Raw genomic sequence first — 15104 nt, forward strand, 5'->3', positions numbered from 1 at the left:
TGTCAATAAATCTCTATTAAATGATCGTACCCCGTCTCTGGCCTTTGAGTGTGTTGAACCTGGGTGTCTTTTCTTCTCTAGGCCTTAAGTGCCATTTTTTTTCTTAGAGGTGAAATCACCTCTAGGTGGCGTAGTCGTGCATTAACAAAATTTACGCCGCTCTGCCACACTTATATATTTTTGCCATATGGATGGACAGGTTGTTGTTATATGGCAACGTTAAAGCTACCGTATGAAGTTTTTACTGTAGGGATAGGACAAGCTCCTCGTGAGAACTCATCAAGTGGTCGTTTGGGAAATAGGAGGAAAAGAGAGATGGTAAAATTTCATAACTTGGAGGCCTATCATTGGAGAATAAGTCTTGAAGAGAAGTGGGGAATTTTTCCATGGTATGGTGTGACGTTTTTGGCTGATCATATTGATAATATTACTTTATTTATACATTACAAGGTTTTGCAAATGAGACAATAAAAGGTTTTGAATATTTGTCTAATACTCAAAAGAGTCATAGATTGACATTGTTGAAACATGATATGGCGCTTGATTATATTTTAGCTAAACAAGGAGGTCTTTGTGTGGCTTTGAATTTGACAGGATACGACTGTTATACTTTAATTCCTGATAGCACTGATAACATAACTAATGTTATAGATGCATTGAAACATATAAGAGATGCATTTGGTCCTTCTGAGGGAGCTGGATGGTCAGCTAATGCTTGGTTGCTAGAGAAGTTGGGTCCGTTGGGGTCAGCTATAGTTCAGGTTTTGATAGCAGTGGTTATATCATTGTGTGCAATGTTTTGTTTTTGTACGCTGATATTGACCTGTGCGAAAGCTATGATATTGAGATGGGTAGGAGTTGTGATGCCAGGGGAAAATGGTCAGTTGTCAGTCTTACAGATGACTGATATAGAAGAGGAAGAAGTGTTAACACCTAAATTGATGGATAAATATCCAATTTGAGTATTGAGTTTACTATAATCTTGACATTTATTCTTGTCTTTTGTTATTATGTAATGGGATAATTAATTTCCATTTATTTGATTTATATTAACTAATGTATTAATATATTACTGTATGTCTATGGTTTTGCAAATAGATACTGGCTGGTGCTTTCTTTCTTTCCTCTAGTATGAGAAAAAAGGGGGGAAAGGCCACTGGGAATGCTGAAGGAACTTGTCCTTGTTTCTCGATGGCTAGGGATATGGTTGCTAGGCAGGGATAGGTCTGCTGGAAAGTCCGATGGGTCAACCAGCTGGAAGGTGGACATTTTTTAATTTTATTTTCTGAGGTTTCAAATGTATTTGCTAATTACATTTTAAGTGATTCGTTATCATCCTTTTAAGACTGATATGGAGTACAATAGGTGGTTGCTCAGGGCAGGAGGACCGCGAGAGACTTTTTCCTGTCTAGATTGTTTGATGGACATTTAAGACAGAAAGTTGCCTGACAGGTTTTTCGTTCTCGCACTCCATGTACTTAAAGTATGCAAGTAAGAGCCCTTACTTGGTTTTTTGAGACATAAATGTCCCAAATAGGGGGGAACTGTGGTGAATTTGATCTTATTAATTCTATAGTCGTAACATTAATTTCTATCATATTGGTTATTAGACTGTGTAGATTCTGGTTGAGTTTATCCTGTGGGCCTCTGACTGAAATAGTGGTGGAGCTGATGCAGGAGGCATCTGAACAGGAAAGGGGCCCCCCCTGAATGTAAACAATGCTATATATGGGGGTTAGGTGACTAGGGCTACTCTGGACAAGAACGTATGTTTATACCAAATTTGGCTGAAGAAGATCCATACATCGAAATTGAGGCTATTTTGACAGAAGCCAGATGTCCACACCGGTATAAAAACCAGGAGTTGGAATGTACGTGTCAGAGAATTTTGGCTCTTCTCTCCAAGCTGTTTCGCGAAGGCTTGTCTGTGACTTCGACCTCTCAATGCTAATAAACATCTTTATATGCAAGAGACGAGTGTCACCGAAGAGTTTGTCCCTACACCTTTACAGCATCGCTACTAAAGAAACCACGCTATCACACCAGAACACATCAGAGAACATCTTGCAGATAATTGCAGCAACAGTTTTTTGGGAAATCGATGAAAATATTGACAAAACTTCAGAAACTGTAACTATCCCAAAGCTGTGTCTTCTCAACAAAAGAGATATGAACATAGTAGTTTTCGTGATTGCATTATAACCTGGGCTCACTCTTTCTTCTGGATATCCTGGTGAAACTCATTCACAACTCATTTCTTGTTGAGTGATCTTCATCGGTTTGTCGCATCCTGCTAAATGTGTTCCCAATATACGGTTCCCAAATCCAAAGTCCATGTATTTCCAAGGTAAGGATCCCAAATCCAAATTTTTTTTCAGATTTTTCCTTTTGGCTAAGATGACCTGTTTGCTTGTTTTGTGCTTTAGACCCTCATCTGTTTACTCTCTATGCTTTCCATCTGATCTTTCTGACCTAGTCTGGTGTTAATACTGTTCTTTTGGATAATCCTCCTTTGATTAAACCTTATGGTTTATTTCATATCCATGAGTGTCTGGTTTGTCAACCCAATATTACTATAATGAATCTCTGCACTAGAAAATTGACTTTTTCAGTACAGAAAGTGTGTACAATAATGCAAAATGTTCATAAAATGATGTTCATCTTGATCTTTAGTTTGTCCTTAACATGTTTGATGTTCTGCAGAGTAGGCTCTGTTTAATCCTTGACTGCAACCATTGTGAAAATCAGGATTTTTCTTATTGCAAATGGCACAATAAACAAAAATATTAAAAAGTGAAGGAGCAAAAAAAAACAAACATTTAGGGGTTGTACTTTGCATTTTGTTGTCATATGATGAAAAAAAAGTGTTGAAGTTATTGTAGTGTATTAATTTATTTTTACACTGCCTTATGGCAACAATATCTTACCAATTCAGATAAAGCTTACATCAACTAAGCATGTTTTATTCATCTGTATTTTTTTATGCTCTACTGTCCCACAGATTGAATTTCAACTTTTTCCTTTATGTGTTGTTAAATTACACATTACATATTCGGAAATCTGCCAAACTTCACCATGTCATGCATTTTTACGACAAAAAAGTACAGACTGCAACAATGCATGTGATCAGACAATACTGCAGGTTAAAGCTCTCAGTTTTGCAAAGGAATGTGATATTTTATATTGTGGTCAGAAAAACGTAATAAAAAGTAATTAGCTACAATTTGGCCACAGCATGCAGTAAAGCGTTAAAAAGATACCTCAAAATGTTGTGTCTTTATATCAGTAATGTTCTTTGTAAATGAGAACGTAAGATCTATTAGCATTTAATGTATCGCTTGCCTGGAAATATTTCTTCCAATGTTATACATCTTTAAAAATCAAAGTAAACTCAAACTTGCAAAACACAGTATATACCTAGTGGTCAACAGTATGGAATGGTCAGTCATACTTAATTATATTTAAATCACTAATTATTGAAAAATCTAATATTTAGAATATAACTGTACACAGAGTAACATAAGAGAGGTGCTTACCTGTGGTAAGGTGTACAGGTGTAAATACAGCAGGAGGCAGGTAGAAGATGCTGAAGTGTGCAGGGAGGGGCAGGGCTGCAGGGGGACATATACAGTGTCAGTCAGTCCTCCCTGATGGACCTGCTCAGCCCTTAGGCCTTTCCTTTCAGCGTTCACTGAACAGCACCAACCTGCACCAGCCACTCTTTCACTTATAAGTATGCATAAATTAGATTTGTGTGTCTATTGTTATTCACAACTGTGTTTTCCCCGTAACTTAAAAAGAATGCCTTAATTAACTAACTAGAGTCAACTGCACATACAATATGCAAATAATTTCCTGGTTGCAGTTTCAGTGAAAAATAGATGTGCTTTCACATGTTGACTAATGTTTTCTGTTTTATATAATGTGAATATACAATAGGGTACTTTCTCCACAAAGCAAGATGCATGTACCACAATATAACCCACAAAGAAACAAAGGACTGCTGAGAAGAATTGAAACTCAAAAGGAGAACCTCCCTATGAGCATGAGAAAGGACTGCTGAGAAGAACCGAAACTCAAAAGGAGAACCTCCCTATGAGCTTGAGAAAGGATGGCTGAAAAGAACCGAGACTCAAAAGGAGAACCTCCCTATGAGCATGAGAAAGGACTGCTGAGAAGAACCGAAACTCAAAAGGAGAACCTCCCTATGAGCTTGAGAAAGGATGGCTGAAAAGAACCGAGACTCAAAAGGAGAACCTCCCTATGAGCGTGAGAAAGGGTAACTGAAAAAAAGAACCGAGACTGAACAGGAGAACCTCCCTATGAACAAGAGAAAGGACTGCTGAGAAGAACTGAAACTCAAAAGGAGAACCTCCCTATGAACATTACAAAGGACTGCTGAGAAGAACTGAAACTCAAAAGGAGAACCTCCCTATGAACAAGAGAAAGGACTGCTGAGAAGAACCGAGGCTCAGAATTCCCATAGATTTTTAGGAGAATTCAAATCTGGGGGTGTTGCAGGCCAGTCCAGATGTGTGAATGATCCTGAATGTTCATCATGCCAATCAGTCACATCTGCAGAATTGCCATTTTGTAATACAGGGATAGGAAAGTTTTGTTCCTCATTAAGATGAATCAAAAACTTGGTTGTCCAGCAGCTCGATGTAGGCAAAGGCAGTTCTGAAGCGGTTTATATCCCACAATCTGGGAACCTTGCCGGTGGTCCTTGTCCATCAGTTTCTCACTCTTTTTTTGTTATTAATTAACATCGGCTTTGCCACCCATTTTCCACACATCGAACAAGACATTCACTGAACTGAACCCCCTTCATAAGCAGCAGCTCACAGCTTTTATTGAACCGATCTATAGACACACCCACACAATCACACTCACACCTAGGGGCATTTCAGCACGTCTAATTGGCCTGACTGCACATCTTTGGACTGTGGGAGGAAACTGGAGAACCCGGAGGAAACCCACGCAGACATGATCTTTAGACATATTAATAATTTTTTTTTGGCAAAACTGAAATCTGCAGAGACCTGTCCATGGTGTATCCTGCCTTTCGCCCAATGACCACTGGGATAGGCTCTAGCACCCCCCGCGACCCTGACGGAGAAGCGGCTTAGAAAGTGGAGGGGTGAATGGATGAAATCTGCAGTGTACAAACCCAGTTCCACAAAAGTCGGGTCAGGGTGTGAAACGCTAAGAAAAACAGAAAGCAGTGATGAGTAAATTCCGTTTGACCTAAACTAAATTGTAAAACCCAATATTTTATGTTTTACCTTACGAAATTTATTGTTTTTATAAATATGCACTCAGCTAAATTTGATGCTTCTGGGACAAGAGCACATTTACCATTGTGTGGCATTACATTTCCTTTTATCAGCACTTAGTCTTTTTTTAACTGAAAACTGATCCAGTTTCGAAAGCAGATTTTTCAGTTATATAAGACATAAGCTGTGTGACTGTATGAATCATTCATTGTCATGTTTTGAGCTTAATGATAATTTGAGGCTTACTGGTTCTCAGTTGGACTTTCACTCCATTTCAAATTCCAGCTCCCAAGATCCCTCAGCAGGTCAAGTGATTTTGTAACAAAATCACAATACGTTGCAAAGTATTGCTCCAGTGCATACTGAGCTGCTTTCTTGTCTGTCTCTTATGATTGACCTTGCTCAGGCTCTCTGTTGTTTCTTGTTTTAGATTGGATTTGTTTACCAGTTTGTGAGATCTTTCGGTTTCAACCCCGGCTTGTCCATGACTACAGCTTTGCTTGCTCCCACGTATTGTGTTTTGCTCTTCTGATCTGTTCTTGTCTTAATCCTGTTTTTTGTTTCAATCATTTTTAAATAAACCCCCTGGTTTATTTAGATCTGCATGTGTCTGATTTGTCAGCCTAGCCTTAAACCGCATGTTTTAAATGGAAAACCTGCAGGCCGCTCTAACACCCACACTCTCTGATTATGCAGCCATGCTGGTAGAACATAAACAGAATGTTTCTTGCTGTCTTCTTGAAGGAAAGTGCCTTTCAATGAATTTCATCTCGGTGCCATACACATAATTAAGTGGCTGTAATGTACAACAATATTATGGCAGTCAAAATGAATTAGGCCTAAAGGAAAAAGTTATAAGCTTGTAATTTAGTGTTGAATCATTCAAAATTGATTTTATAAACAAGTAGTTGTTTCTAAAGAATATGTAATGTTTTAACTAATTAAATGCTTAATATTAGTATCATCAAGTAACTAAATTACTAACAAAATATTATTAATTATTAGGTATCTCCAATTTACAGTCATTTTATAGTATGAATAGTAGTTTGTAGTTATTAAAGTACTATTGTTGGGTGAGTAAGTTGCTGTTTATTAGGGTGTGTTGTTATAAACATGTAACAAACATTCTTCTGCATTTCTTTTCATGCTAAACTACGTCTGTAGTCGTATGACGACAGCAGAGGCTGAAATGTTTATACCCTGTAAAATACAGAGCTACACTGATCATCTCTAACTCATCACTGCAGCTCAGCCTGATTTTTGGCATCCAGAATGAGATTTTTTAGGCATGTGTATTTTGGCATGTACCTACCTGGGTGGCATGTTTGTCCACATTTTGTCACTCTGAACACACCTAGGAGGAAAGCACAGGTACATCAAACAAACAAACAAAGCACTGGGTTTAATACAGCTCCACACAGGGAGGAGGGGGAATTTTATACTGAAGGACGTCAGCAATGTTCATGACCAGTTAAAAAATTACAGTGATGGGAGGGGATACTTGATTTACACACTGCCTTAACACCAGATAAATTTCCATCTGCAACATGTTCACACAACACAAGTAAAAAACATGTCCAAACGCCTTTACCATCCACACCTTCAGCTTCCACACATTCGCCATCCACACCTTCAGCTTCCACACTTTCACCATCCACACCTTCAGCTTCCACACTTTCAACATCCACACATTCAGCTTCCACACATTCACCATCCACACCTTCAGCTTCCACACATTCACCATCCACACATTCACCATCCACACCTTCAGCTTCCACACATTCAGCTTCCACACATTCAACATCCACACATTCAGCTTCCACACATTCACCATCCACACCTTCAGCTTCCACACTTTCACCATCCACACCTTCAGCTTCCACACTTTCACCATCCACACCTTCCGTTTCCACACATTCACCATCCACACCTGCAGCTTCCACACATTCACCATCCATACCTTCAGCTTCCACACATTCAACATCCACACATTCAGCTTCCACACATTCACCATCCACACCTTCAGCTTCCACACATTCACCATCCACACATTCACCATCCACACATTCAGCTTCCACACATTCACCATCCACACCTTCAGCTTCCACACATTCACCATCCACACATTCACCATCCACACCTTCAGCTTCCACACATTCACCATCCACACATTCAACTTCCACACATTCACCATCCACACCTTCAGCTTCCACACATTCACCATCCACACCTTCAGCTTCCACACATTCACCATCTAGACATTTGTTCAATATTCACACATTCAGCATCCACAAAGTCCAGTCAAAGTTTATTTATGCAGCGCTTTTTACAACAGGTGTGGTCACAAAGTAGCTTTACAGAAAAAATCCGGGAGCAGGTGGACAATGATTGATTAATTATGCCTCCATCATTCACACGTTCACTATTCACATGTTCACTATATGTGCATTTATGATCGAAACGTTCACTGTCCACACATTCAAAATCCACACGTTTACCACTCACACATTCACTGTCCACGTGTTAATTAACTGTCCATTTCACATGCTTACTGAAATTCCGTCTGTTGTGGGCATTTTTCTTATTTATTCATTACCTTTAATTAACCACATACATCATTTGATAAAACATGTTTTCTGTGATAACATAAATGACCAAGTCTCACCATCATCCAGTAACTTTGAACAAGTTTTACTTTAATGATGAATTAAATGGTTTCTAACCTCATACTAACCTGCCCCACTCAAACCGTATTCCCTAACCTGCTTCTGTTTGTGCAAAGCTGCTACATGCTGAGCAAGTTTTGCCTTATGACAACCTTCAACTAAATTCCCAGACTAAAACTGACATTCAGGTATATAATCACGGCCTGAACTTCCTTGTCATGCAGAAAACATAGAGACATATTTTATAAAAGCTGTATTTTCAACTAACAAAACCAAGGCCCTGTATAACAACTAATTTGTAACAGGAGCCATATCATATTTATTATAAATATGGTCTGCGATCAGATTTCCTGCGCAAATTAAAATGATACAGATCTAGTTTTTTATTAACCAGGAAATAAAGTGAATTCATTTTTCAAATACAAGAACAGGAATAATAAAGAATAATAAATATCTTTGTGTCTATTTCCTCTACTGTATAGGGACTTAAAAGTAATCAGATTAAATCAATTATTCAGAAACAGTAATATTTTTAAAAAGTGATCTTTCATGGAGATGAATTGCAATATTCAAGCATTTAAACATCCTACTATTGAAAAAGATATTTAGCGTTTTCTTCACATTTTTTTTTTCCTTTTACATTGCTTGTATAGACATGGACATACATGGACTATTTAATCCTTAGTCTGTACATATAATATGATTATGTGAGAGTCATGCAGCATCTACTGAACACCTTATGTAACACCTGTTGAATATTTTGTGGTCAGCATAACTTGTTACGGTGTTTCTCAGTTGCTTGAACACTTGTTTGAAGGCATATTTTGAAGAGAGTTAACACATGATACTAAACAACATTTACATTTATGGCATTTGGCTGACACTCTTATCCAGAGCGACTTACAATTTGATCATTTTACACAAGTAGGCGAAGGTGATGTTAGGAATTTTGCCCAAGGACTCTTATTGGTATAGTATAGGGTGGTTATGCAGGTGGGGGATTGAACCCTAGTCTACAGTGTAGAAGGCAGAGGTGTTAACCACTACACTATACCAACCATAACAGCTTGGTGGCCAAAGTAACACTTTTTTGCAATGTCGTCAGACCCACAAAAACACAATATAAAAGTCAACTTCGTCTAGGAAATAATTGAGTATGAGGAGAGTAAATTCCTTCAATCACTAAACACTGACAAAAACCCCCACAAAATACAGGTTTCAGTTTCAACCTCCATTAGTGCTGTATGTCTACTGTTCTATCTGCTGATATTTTGAGGTAAACCATTTAGAATGTGCCAAACTGTTAGGAGATCACAATTGGGATCTTGTTCTATACTAGAAATCAATTTCACTGCAGTGCCTCCTGTAGTAACTCCTGCAAAAAAATAATTTCATTCTAAATATTCAGAAACAAGTATATTAACTCCCATTTTCACGTTTCTCCTTATAGAAATAAACAGTATTTCTATAGAGTATACAGAGTTAACAGAGGGCAGCAGGCAGTCCAGCAAGTCTAGTTATTACAGCTTCACCAATAGGAAGACAAAAGGTAACAGAGACATGAGGCTCCCTGAGATGTCAGCGTCCCTCCACTCCCCGTCAACAAACCTGAGTGAGTGAGTTAGATCAGCGGGACGACAGCACCAACACTCCCAGTTTACCATCATACTCTATGACCATGAACCCCAGATATGCACCTTTTATCTAACAGGGAAAACTAAATACCAATGGCTCCATTAAACAAGTAAGTTTTTAGACTTAACACTAGAATGACTAAAGCTATGACAATTTTTCTAAGGGAAACAGTCTCCCTGTAGCCCACTCCCCTGCTGTGAAGCGATTAACGCCTATTGTCTTGGTAATGAGAAGGAATGCGTTGGAAGCACCAATGTGTTAGAACACGTTACTCTCGAAGACGAGACATTACACTAGAAGCAACAATCAACAATCAGTAAATTATATATTTATATATTTACAGACATAGGGAGAGAAAGACAGATGTTACTAGTAGGCTTTCTGGAAGAACCACAGAGCTGCTGCCTCAGTGCTTCTCTGTGAATAAACATAATAAAAGTTCTCAGAGGACCATAAGTCTCAGCTTCAGTAAAACTCTCCACCTCTTTAACTCTGAGCTTCAGTAAAACTCTCCTCCTCTTTAACTCTGAGCTTCAGTAAAACTGTCCTCCTCTTTAACTCTGAGCTTCAGTAAAACTGTCCTCCTCTTTAACTCTGAGCTTCAGTAAAACTCTCCTCCTCTTTAACTCTGAGCTTCAGTAAAACTCTCCTCCTCTTTAACTCTGAGCTTCAGTAAAACTCTCCTCCTCTTTAACTCTGAGCTTCAGTAAAACTCTCTGTCTCTTTAACTCTGAGCTTCAGTAAAACTCTCCGTCTCTTTAACTCTGAGCTTCAGTAAAACTCTCCTCCTCTTTAACTCTGAGCTTCAGTAAAACTCTCGTCCTCTTTAACTCTGAGCTTCAGTAAAACTCTCGTCCTCTTTAACTCTGAGCTTCAGTAAAACTCTCCTCCTCTTTAACTCTGAGCTTCAGTAAAACTCTCCTCCTCTTTAACTCTGAGCTTCAGTAAAACTCTCCATCTCTTTAAATCTGAGCTTCAGTAAAACTCTCGTCCTCTTTAACTCTGAGCTTCAGTAAAACTCTCGTCCTCTTTAACTCTGAGCTTCAGTAAAACTCTCCTCCTCTTTAACTCTGAGCTTCAGTAAAACTCTCCTCCTCTTTAACTCTGAGCTTCAGTAAAACTCTCCTCCTCTTTAACTCTGAGCTTCAGTAAAACTCTCCGTCTCTTTAACTCTGAGCTTCAGTAACACTCTCCGTCTCTTTAACTCTGAGCTTCAGTAAAACTCTCCTCCTCTTTAACTCTGAGCTTCAGTAAAACTCTCCTCCTCTTTAACTCTGAGCTTCAGTAAAACTCTCCGTCTCTTTTACTCTGAGCTTCAGTAAAACTCTCCTCCTCTTTAACTCTGAGCTTCAGTAAAACTCTCCGTCTCTTTAACTCTGAGCTTCAGTAAAACTCTCCTCCTCTTTAACTCTGAGCTTCAGTAAAACTCTCCTCCTCTTTAACTCTGAGCTTCAGTAAAACTCTCCGTCTCTTTAACTCTGAGCTTCAGTAAAACTCTCCTCCTCTTTAACTCTGAGCTTCAGTAAAACTCTCCTCCTCTTTAACTCTGAGCTTCAGTAAAACTCTCCTCCTCTTTAACTCTGAGCTTCAGTAAAACTCTCCTCCTCTTTAACTCTGAGCTTCAGTAAAACTCTCCGTCTCTTTAACTCTGGGCTTCAGTAAAACTCTCCTCCTCTTTAACTCTGAGCTTCAGTAAAACTCTCCTCCTTTTTAACTCTGAGCTTCAGTAAAACTCTCCGCCTCTTTAACTCTGAGCTTCAGTAAAACTCTCGTCCTCTTTAACTCTGAGCTTCAGTAAAACTCTCCGTCTCTTTAACTCTGAGCTTCGGTAAAACTCTCCTCCTCTTTAACTCTGAGCTTCGGTAAAACTCTCCTCCTCTTTAACTCTGAGCTTCAGTAAAACTCTCCTCCTCTTTAACTCTGAGCTTCAGTAAAACTCTCCTCCTCTTTAACTCTGAGCTTCAGTAAAACTCTCCGTCTCTTTAACTCTGAGCTTCAGTAAAACTCTCCTCCTCTTTAACTCTGAGCTTCAGTAAAACTCTCCTCCTCTTTAACTCCGAGCTTCAGTAAAACTCTCCGTCTATTTAACTCCGAGCTTCAGTAAAACTCTCCTCCTCTTTAACTCTGAGCTTCGGTAAATCTCTCCTCCTCTTTAACTCTGAGCTTCAGTAAAACTCTCCTCCTCTTTAACTCTGAGCTTCAGTAAATCTCTCCTCCTCTGTAACTCTGAGCTTCGGTAAATCTCTCCTCCTCTTTAACTCTGAGCTTCAGTAAAACTCTCCTCCTCTTTAACTCTGAGCTTCGGTAAAACTCTCCTCCTCTTTAACTCTGAGCTTCGGTAAATCTCTCCTCCTCTTTAACTCTGAGCTTCGGTAAAACTCTCCTCCTCTTTAACTCTGAGCTTCGGTAAAACTCTCCTCCTCTTTAACTCTGAGCTTCAGTAAAACTCTCCTCCTCTTTAACTCTGAGCTTCAGTAAAACTCTCCGTCTCTTTAACTCTGAGCTTCAGTAAAACTCTCCTCCTCTTTAACTCTGAGCTTCAGTAAAACTCTCCGTCTCTTTAACTCTGAGCTTCAGTAAAACTCTCCGTCTCTTTAACTCTGAGCTTCAGTAAAACTCTCCTCCTCTTTAACTCTGAGCTTCAGTAAAACTCTCCTCCTCTTTAACTCTGAGCTTCAGTAAAACTCTCCTCCTCTTTAACTCTGAGCTTCAGTCAAACTCTCCTCCTCTTTAACTCTGAGCTTCAGTAAAACTCTCCTCCTCTTTAACTCTGAGCTTCAGTAAAACTCTCCTCCTCTTTAACTCTGAGCTTCAGTAAAACTCTCCTCCTCTTTAACTCTGAGCTTCAGTAAAACTCTCCTCCTCTTTAACTCTGAGCTTCAGTAAAACTCTCCTCCTCTTTAACTCTGAGCTTCAGTAAAACTCTCCGTCTCTTTAACTCTGAGCTTCAGTAAAACTCTCCTCCTCTTTAGCTCTGAGCTTCAGTAAAACTCTCCTCCTCTTTAACTCTGAGCTTCAGTAAAACTCTCCTCCTCTTTAACTCTGAGCTTCAGTAAAACACTCCTCCTCTTTAACTCTGAGCTTCAGTAAAACTCTCCGTCTCTTTAACTCTGAGCTTCAGTAAAACTCTCCTCCTCTTTAGCTCTGAGCTTCAGTAAAACTCTCCTCCTCTTTAACTCTGAGCTTCAGTAAAACTCTCCTCCTCTTTAACTCTGAGCTTCAGTAAAACTCTCCTCCTCTTTAACTCTGAGCTTCAGTAAAACTCTCCTCCTCTTTAACTCTGAGCTTCAGTAAAACTCTCCTCCTCTTTAACTCTGAGCTTCAGTAAAACTCTCCTCCTCTTTAACTCTGAGCTTCAGTAAAACTCTCCGTCTCTTTAACTCTGAGCTTCAGTAAAACTCTCCTCCTCTTTAGCTCTGAGCTTCAGTAAAACTCTCCTCCTCTTTAACTCTGAGCTTCAGTAAAACTCTCCGTCTCTTTAACTCTGAGCTTCAGTAAAACTCTCCTCCTCTTTAACTCTGAGCTTCAGTAAAACTCTCCGCCTCTTTAACTCTGAGCTTCAGTAAAACTCTCCGTCTCTTTAACTCTGAGCTTCAGTAAAACTCTCCTCCTCTTTAACTCTGAGCTTCAGTAAAACTCTCCTCCTCTTTAACTCTGAGCTTCAGTAAAACTCTCCTCCTCTTTAACTCTGAGCTTCAGTAAAACTCTCCTCCTCTTTAACTCTGAGCTTCAGTAAAACTCTCCGCCTCTTTAACTCTGAGCTTCAGTAAAACTCTCCTCCTCTTTAACTCTGAGCTTCAGTAAAACTCTCCTCCTCTTTAACTCTGAGCTTCAGTAAAACTCTCCTCCTCTTTAACTCTGAGCTTCAGTAAAACTCTCCGCCTCTTTAACTCTGAGCTTCAGTAAAACTCTCCGTCTCTTTTACTCTGAGCTTCAGTAAAACTCTCCTCCTCTTTAACTCTGAGCTTCAGTAAAACTCTCCGTCTCTTTAACTCTGAGCTTCGGTAAAACTCTCCTCCTCTTTAACTCTGAGCTTCGGTAAAACTCTCCTCCTCTTTAACTCTGAGCTTCAGTAAAACTCTCGTCCTCTTTAACTCTGAGCTTCAGTAAAACTCTCCTCCTCTTTAACTCTGAGCTTCAGTAAAACTCTCCGTCTCTTTAACTCTGAGCTTCAGTAAAACTCTCCTCCTCTTTAACTCTGAGCTTCAGTAAAACTCTCCGTCTCTTTAACTCTGAGCTTCAGTAAAACTCTCCTCCTCTTTAACTCTGAGCTTCAGTAAAACTCTCGTCCTCTTTAACTCTGAGCTTCAGTAAAACTCTCCGTCTCTTTAACTCTGAGCTTCAGTAAAACTCTCCTCCTCTTTCACTCTGAGCTTCAGTAAAACTCTCCTCCTCTTTAACTCTGAGCTTCAGTCAAACTCTCCTCCTCTTTAACTCTGAGCTTCAGTAAAACTCTCCTCCTCTTTAACTCTGAGCTTCAGTAAAACTCTCCTCCTCTTTAACTCTGAGCTTCGGTAAAACTCTCCTCCTCTTTAACTCTGAGCTTCAGTAAAACTCTCCTCCTCTTTAACTCTGAGCTTTGGTAAAACTCTCCTCCTCTTTAACTCTGAGCTTCAGTAAAACTCTTCCAGTGTGCAGTTCCCCTCCAGACCCTTTTAGTGGTAACACCAGGGAGTGTGGGGGAAGAGTGTCTAGGGAGGAGGCTTCCTTGTTGATTTCGTCATGCGCAGCACTGCAGTAGTGACGCAAGTCCCTGATTGGTCGTGCCTTTATATTCTACCGGCCCTGCGTGTTGAGGATTGTTTGGCATGGTGTGCGTTAGCTGTCTGAGCTTGACGGTTCGTCGTGATTTCACTGTCTAAGTACACATTTAGTGATCTGTGGTATTAGTAAGGTTGCATATTGGTAATTGATGTGTTGGTTAACACTTATAGATTGAGAGCTGTGCCTGAGAGTCTTAGAAGAGCACATTTTATGGGTACTTTGTGCGGTGTCAAGAGATTTTATGAGCTGCGGAAGCAAGACAGTAGCAAGAAGCCTGACGCATTCTAGGTTGGTATTTTAGGAATTTGTAGTGATACTTTGTAAATGTAATAGAGTACGTTTATTTATGCTGGTCTAATTTTTATTTTATTAGACACAGAAACTCCCAGTAGAGGAATACAAGTAGTACCACTTGCTGAAAACAGACCAGTCCCAGTGAGCAAGTGCTTGAAGGTAATGGGGGGTGTGGGTGAGAGTGGTTGTGCGTGAGCCTACCTTTGCGAGGGAATGTATACAAGTTAATGTCCTGTTTTTGTTTTATTCCTCATCGGCACCAGTCGCTGTTTTGTTATATTATTTTTTTATTTCTTTTTTGTTTGTGCTTTGTTTGCTGTATGTTTTTATTATAATAACAATAAGGACTTATTGCTATTGTTTTTAGTTCTTCCTGTTCTGTCTTCCTGTGTCTATTTGAGACGGGCAATTGAGTGATGTGCCTGGTGTTGTCACTGCATCACGAGCCCTGAAGAATTTGCTCTGCAAG

The sequence above is a fragment of the Pygocentrus nattereri genome, chromosome 12 (assembly GCF_015220715.1).
Source record: "Pygocentrus nattereri isolate fPygNat1 chromosome 12, fPygNat1.pri, whole genome shotgun sequence".
NCBI classification, from domain to species: domain Eukaryota; kingdom Metazoa; phylum Chordata; class Actinopteri; order Characiformes; family Serrasalmidae; genus Pygocentrus; species Pygocentrus nattereri.